This window comes from Phacochoerus africanus, chromosome 4 (assembly GCF_016906955.1).
Source record: "Phacochoerus africanus isolate WHEZ1 chromosome 4, ROS_Pafr_v1, whole genome shotgun sequence".
In the NCBI taxonomy this organism is placed as follows: Eukaryota; Metazoa; Chordata; class Mammalia; order Artiodactyla; family Suidae; genus Phacochoerus; species Phacochoerus africanus.
Genome location: NC_062547.1, coordinates 56,632,831 through 56,640,676, shown reverse-complemented (window position 1 = coordinate 56,640,676; position 7,846 = coordinate 56,632,831). Strand labels below are relative to the sequence as shown.

The following is a 7,846-nucleotide window of genomic DNA, read 5'->3' as shown; positions in this document are numbered from 1 at the left end:
TAGAACCTGTGCCACAGCTATAATCAGATCCACAGCAGTGACAACATGGGGTCCTTAATCCACTGAGCCAAGAGGGAACTCCAAGTCCTATTTTTAAAAATGCAATCTTATTCTTATTTTTCCAGTCATTTTACTTCATAGTTATTTGGTTATGTTTTATGTGTGAATATGTATTTGTGTTTCTGTGTGTATATGAGCACATATGTGCATCTTTCTCATGCTTAATTTGTAAAATCTCTTTGACTATTACTCTGGCCAATGTGGTTACAGACCTTTGTTGGTTGCACATTTAGTAAAAATTTTCTCCTATTCCATAAGTTGTCTTTTCATTTTGTTTTTTTTTAATTTTTTTTTTTTGCTTTTTTTGCTGTACAAAAGCTTATAAGTTTATTAGGTCCCATTGGTTTATTTTTGTTTTATATCTATTGCCTTGGGAAACTGGTTAAGAAAACATTTGTACAGTTGATGTCAGAGAAATTTTTGCCTATGTTCTCTTCTAGGAGATTTATGGTGTCTTTTCTTATGTTTAAGTCTTTAAGCCATTTTAAATTTATTTTTGTGCATGGCATGAGGATGTGATATAGTTTCCTTGATTTACATCAAGCTGTCCTGTTTTCCCAGAACCTCTTTGTATTTTTATCAATATACATTCTTACAAAGCTACAGTCATCAAGATAGTGTGGTAATATTGTCTGAACTCTGGGAGAGTTATGCCTCCTGCTTGTTTTTTGTTCCTCAGGACTGCTTTGGCAATTCTGGGTATTTTCTGGTTCTATACATATTTTTGGATTCTTTGTTCTAATTCTATGAAAAATGTCCTAGGTAATTTCATAGGGATTGCATTGAATCTTAGATTTATTTTATGTTGAGCTGCATTCATTATTTGTGTAATTTGAAGATTAATCCTTGTCAGTACCTTCATGTGCAAACATTTTCTCCTATTCTCTGGGTTTTTTTTTTTTCATCTTCTTCATGGTTTTTTGCTTTGCAAAAATTCAAGTTTAATTAGGACCCATTAACTTATTTTTGTTTTTTATTTTCATAACTCTAGGAGGTCTGTTCAAAAATATATTTTTGTAGTTTGTGTCCGGGTGTGTTCTGCCTATATATTCTTCTAAGAGTTTTAGAGTATCTGGTATTATGCTTAGGTCTTTAATCCTTTTTGAGTTTATTTTTGTATGTGGTATTAGAGAATATTCTAATATCATTCCTTTATATACAGTTGTCCAGTTTTCCTATCACCTCTTATTGAAGATAGTGCCTTTCTCCATTGTATAGTCTTGCCTTCTTTGGCATAGATTAGTTTACCATAGGTGCATGGGTTTATTTCAGGGCTTTCTATCCTATTTCACTAGTTTACATTTCTGTTTTTGTGCCAGCACCATATTATTTTGATGACTAAAGTTTTATAGTATAATCTGAAACCAGGGCACCTGATTCCTCCAGCTCTAATTTTCTTTACTGGATTGCCTTGTCTATTCTGGTTATTTTGTGTTTCCACACAAATTTTTAAAATTTTGTTCTAGTTCTGTGAAAAACACCAATGATGATTTAATAGGGATTTCATTGAATCTGTACATTGCCTTGGGTAGTATAGTCATTTTCACAATATTTATTCTTCCAATCCAAGAACATGGTGTATCTTTTCATTTGCCTGTGTCATCTTCAAATTCTCTCATAAATGTCTTGTATTTTTTTAGCGTAAAGATGTTTTGCCTATTTGGGTAGGTTTATTCATAGATATTTTATTATTTTTTGTTGCATTGGTATATGGGATATTTTCTATAATTTCTTTCTAATCTTTTGTTGTTAGTTTATAGAAATGTGAGATATTTCTGTTTATTAACTTTATATCCTGCAACTTTACTGAATTCATTGACGAGTGCTAATATTTTTATGATGGCGTCTTTAGGATTTTCTATGTATCATGTCATCTGAAAGCAGGAACAGTTTTACTTCTTCTTTTCCAAAATGAAATTGTTTTTATTTATTTTTCTTCTCTGATCGCCATGGCCAGGACATTCAAAACTAAGTTGAATAAAAGTTTTGAGGGTAGACATCCTTGTCTTGCTTTTGATCTTAGAAGAAGTTTTTTACCCCTGACAATGATATTAGCTGTAGGTTCATCATATATGGCCTTTCTTGTATTCAGGTAGTTTCTCTTTGTATCCATTTTCTAGAAAGTTTTTTTTTCCAGAAATAGCTTTTAGATTTTGTCAAAAGCTTCCAGACTTCCTTAAAAGTCTCATAATTTGGCTCTAGGATAACATTTAAACTTAAAAAAAAATATTCTGAAGAGCTTGTTCACTTACAATATATCCTGAGTAGACCTCTTCCCACCTACTTGAAGGAAACTGTTCAGATTCCATCTTCTGTTTTTTTTTAAGTGACTAATTGTTCCTCTGTCTAAATTTATTCTTTCAGAGTTCCCAAAACTTTTTATTCTTTTGTTGTCCCTTAGGTTCACCCACTCTCTTAATACATATCAATTTTTATCATTTCCATAGTTGGGATTGAAAAGGGAAAGATTATAGATATATATGTGTTTTAACATGAATGATACTCTAAAATTGCAAAGAGTCTTAAATATCAAAAAGGACAAATTGCTATAAAGTCTATTGTATTAAATTTAGAGAAGCAGAGAGACATAAAATGCATGCTACTAGGGAGAACATGTACCTATTTATCAAATCTACAAGGAAAGGGACTTGTGGATATTTGAGGCAATAGATACATTTCAAGTACAAAATTTGGAAACTCATTGAGGAATGCTGAGACCAGTTCAACAGGATGTGGTTGAAGAATGTGTACTGTAGAACTTAAGGAAAAAAGTTAACATAAAACAAGACACAGAGACATTTATCTTAAGTAAAGGTGGGAACTGGGGGACTCAAGGTTTTAGGGACCAAGAGCACCGCCTCAAGAAACCACACTGCTTTTATTGTGCTCTTGAGGATTAGGTCAAGTGAGAAGGGGGCTATGGGTGGAGGAATATAGGGTTTGTTTATTATTTTGTTATTTTATTATTTTAAAAGTCACTTAGCTGGTAGAAAGTTAAGCTTTTACTCTGACCTTTAGGCACATAACAATCATTAGCATTTGAGTTAGCTACATATGCATAACATTCCAGAAAATCCTCACTGTGCTTCTGCAAATGGCACGCCTATTTGCCGCAACCCTGTGTGCCTAGGTTTGCACTTTGGTTCTCTTTGCTAATGCATATTCTGCTAAGGACCCTTCATAAACCATTTGGCCATGAGGTTCCTCTTTCTCTTATTCCTTAGAGGACATATCATGCTTGTGCAAATGACGTGCCAATCTGCATAGGTTGGGCGTGCCTAGACCAATGCATTATGTCCTCATTCAGCTGACCCTATGAATAACTTATGCCTTTAGGTCTTTGTTCTTAAACTTAAGTCATTTACCAGCACTGTGACTGTTTTTCAAGCAGGAAGATGGGATAAAGTAAAGCAGGACAAGATGGAGTTTTCAGCAAAGAGGCTAAGAAAATATTGTAGAAACATGTCTTGTGACAGAGGAGGCAGAAGAAAATGACTTTTTTAAATGTTACTTGAATAATAATTAAGTCTGCATTTAACAACAGAAGAACCAAATAATGTGCCCTGCCTTCAAGAAAGTTCAATTTGTCATACTTGTGAAAAGAAAGCTCAAGAAAGGAAAACAACTTCTCAGATTGAGCTGATAGATTGCTGCATGTTTACAGGTAAGAATTGGGGCTTAAATATAAAACAAAATCATTTCCTAAGATTCATAAACATACATTCAAAAACATAATTCTAAAGTGAATGTATTTACATAAATTTCCTATGAGTATTTTGAATATAACTGATATATATTTTTTCTTTTTAAGGCCACATTTGTAGCATAGGAAAGGTCTCAGGCTAGGGGTCGAATTGGAGCTGCAGCTGCTGGCTTACATCACAGGTGCAGCAACGTTGGATCCAAGCCGCATTTGTGATCTATGCCACAAGCTTGTATCAATTCCATATCCTTAAACCACCTAGAGATGCAGGCATCAAACCTGTGTCCCCAGGGATACCAGTCAGGTTCTTAATACACTGAGCTATAAGAAGAACTTCTGATATCTGATTTTGCTATTACCTGTGTTGTGTAGAGCAGTATAACTAAATATCCTTATGATGTCAACAGTTTTTTTAACTTTAAATATTTAACAGAAAACACTCTGGCCAAAAATATTTGTGTCTTCAAATTTAAATCTCTGGCTCAAACATCAAGTTTATTTTTCCATTATAGATAGGTCTAGTTCTGTAAAACTTTTTTTAAATAAGAAGTAATCTGAGGAGTTCCCATCGTGGCTCAGTGGTTAACAAATCTGACTAGGAACCATGAGGTTGTGGGTTCGATCCCTGGCCTTGCTTAGTGGGTTAAGGATCTGGCGTTGCTGTGAACTGTGGTGTAGGTTGCAGACGTGGCTTGGATCCCACATTGCTGTGGCTCTTGCCTAGGCCAACATCTATAGCTCCGATTCAAACCCTAGCCTGGGAACCTCTATATGCCACAGGAGTGGCCCAAGAAATGGCAAAAAGACAAAAAAAAAAAAAGAAGAAGAAGCAATCTGATTAAAATAATTTTAAAATAGCTTATTATTTTAAAGTTAATGGACTTACTCTTGTGTCTGCCTTTAGGGAAAAAATGTGTGAATGCCTCATGGAAAATTATAATCAAACATCAACTGATTTCATCTTATTGGGGCTCTCTTCTTCAGATATTTGCCTCTTTCTTTCTTTTTTTTTGTTTCTTTTTTAAAACTTTCTTTCAGGAGTTCCCGTCGTGGCATAGTGGTTAACTGAATCCGACTAGGAACCATGAGGTTACGGGTTCAAACCCTGGCCTTGCTCCATGGGTTAAGGATCTGGCATTACCTTGAACTGTGGTGTAGGCTGCAGATGTGACTTGGATCCTGCATTGTTGGGGCTCTGGCATAGGCCAGCAGCTACAACTTCGATTAGACCCCGAGTCTGGGTAATCTCCATATGTTGCAGGTGCGGCCCTAGAAAAGGCAAAAAAACAACAACAAAAATTCTTTCAATGAAATTTATTAAGTTTATAGTTTTACAATGATCATCACAACCCAAGTATTAGGGCTCTTTCATTTTATTCTCATTGTTCTCGTTTTCCTAATGACTCTATTTAATAAATGTGCCATTATCCTTCTCATCTCTCTGGACATTTACCTCCATACACCTATGTATTTTCTACTCAGTCAGCTATCCCTCATAGACCTGAATTACATCATCATCATTGTCTCTAAAATGGCCTACAATTTTCTTTTTGGAAACAAGTCTCTTTCATTCAGTGTGTAGTTCAAAGCTTCTCCTTCTTGATTCTAACAGGTGCAGAAGCTTTGCCCTTGGCTGCCATGTCTTGTGATCATTATGTGGCCATTTTTTTTTCCCTCTTCCCTTTCCCATCAGAGTAAGCAGAAAAGTGTGTGTGTTGATGATAAAGGGATCTTGAATAATGGGATCCATTAATTTCTGTTGCCATACTACCTATATTCCCTATATCCCTTACTCTCTCATTTCTTCTGTGTTGTCACAGTCATGTTGACTGTGGTGTGCATGGATACCAGGATCTATGAGTACACAGTGTTTGTAAGCACAACTATCTTCCTTTTGTTACCTTTTCTTTGTGCTGCATTTTCCTGTGGTTGTGTTCTCCTTTCTGTACATCATATGCACTCAGCAGAAGAGAAGAAGAGGCCCAATTCAACCTTCAGCACCCACATCACTGTGGTGACTTTCTATGTGCCCTTTGTTTAAATTATCTACACACAAGATTTCTTCATACTCCAATAGAAGACAAGACTCTGGCTATGTTCTACACTATTCTGATCCCAATGCTCAAGCCTATTCCCTGTAGGCCAAGAAACATGAAGGTGATGGGGGCTCTGAAAGAGTAATTCAGAGAATCTGCTCTGTGAAAATGTAGACAAAGTTTTCATGAGTATCAGCATTTGAATATAAATTCATTCATTAATGTACATTCATCAAATATTTTTATCATTAAATAAAGTATTTAGAACTGATATAGAGGAGAATATCAGTTATTTCTCAACACATTATATATGTATAAATTCAAGCCTCATTCCTTTCTCTTGATGGAGTTTTTTTTTTCTTCAATTTCTTTTTTATTGAGATTTTTATATTTTCTATTATAGTCAATTTAAAAATTTCTGTCAATTTCAGCTGTACACAAAATTGGCTCAGTCATATATATATATGAAGATTCTTTTTCTCATGTTATCCTCCATCATGTTCCATCATAAGAAACTAGATATAGATCTCATTGCTTATCCACTCCAAATGCAATAGTTTCCATCTACTAACCCCAAACTCACAGTCTGTCCCACTCCCGCCTTCTTCCTCTTGGCAACAATTTTTCTTTTCTATAGATAGGTTCATTTGAGCTATATATTAGATTCCAGGTATAAGTGATATAATGCGATATTTATCTTTCTCTTTCTGACTTAATTCACTTAGTGTGAGATTCTCTAGTTCAATTCATCATGCTGCAAATTGGGTTTTGTTCTTTTTTATGGCTGAGTATTGTTACATTGTGTAAATATTTACATCTTCCTAATCCAGTTATCTGTCAATGGACATTTAGGTTGGTTGCATGTCTTGGGTGTTGTGAATACTACTACAATGATCATAGGGGTGCATGTATCTTTTTCAATGAAACTTTTGTCTGAAAATGGGCCCAGGAGCGGGATTACTGGGTTATATTCCATATTTAGTTTTGTGAGATACTCCATACTGTTTTCCATATTAGTTGTACAAATTTACATTCCCACCAACAGAAGAGGAGGGTACCCTTTTCTCCACACCCTCTCCAGCATTTGTTTTTTGTCAATGTGTTATTGATGGCCATTCTGACAGGTGATAAGTGGTACCTCATTGTAGTTTTCAATTGATTTCTCTAACAATTAGAGATGTTAAGCATTTTTCATGGGCCTGTTGGCCATCTGCATATCTTATTTGATGAAATGTCTATTCAGCTCTTCTAACCATTTTTTAAATTGGGTTGTTGATTTTTGGCTGTTGAGTTGTATAAGTTATGAGAATATTTTAGAGATTAAGGTGTTATATCATTTGAAAATTTTCTCCCATTCCATAGGTTACCTTTTTTTTTGGTTGTTTAATGCTTTTCCTTGCTTTGTAAAAGCTTTAAGTTTGATTAGCACCCATTGGTTTATTTTTGTTTATATATCTGTTGCCTTGGGAAATTGATCTAAGAAAATATTTCTATGGATGTCAGAGAAAGTTTTCCTACTTTTCTTTTTTTTTTTTTTGTCTTTTTAGGGCCACACCCATGGCATGTGGAGATTCCCAGGCTAGGGCTCTAATTGGAGCTGTAGCTACCAGCCTACACCACAGCCATGGCAAAGCAGGATCCAAGGAGTATCTGAAATCTGCACCACAGGTCATGGCAATGTCAGATCCTTAACCCACTGATGAGGTCAGGGATTGAATCTGTGTCCTCATAGAGGCTTGTCAGATTCATTTCCACTGAGCCACAATAGGAAATCCCATTGCCTATAGTTTTCTTCTAAGAGCTTTATGATGTCTTGTCTTATACTTAAGTTTTTAAGCCATTTTGAGTTTATTTTTGTGCATGGTGTGAGGGTCCATTCTAGTTTCATTGATTTACATGCAGCTGTCCCATTTTCCCAGCACCATTTGCTGAAGAGACTCTCATTTTCCCATTTTATATCCTTGCCTCCTTTGTCAAAGATTAATTGCCCATAGGTGTCTGGGTTTATATCTGGGTTCCCTATTCTATTCCTTTCATCACTATGTCT

At 35.2% G+C, this 7,846-nt stretch overlaps 1 pseudogene; it reads left to right on the top strand.

The window, feature by feature from the left end:
• The first annotated feature begins 4,689 nt into the window (after positions 1 to 4,689).
• On the top strand, positions 4,690 to 5,973 carry LOC125124196 (olfactory receptor 2L3-like; annotated as a pseudogene).
• The last annotated feature ends 1,873 nt before the right edge of the window (positions 5,974 to 7,846 follow it).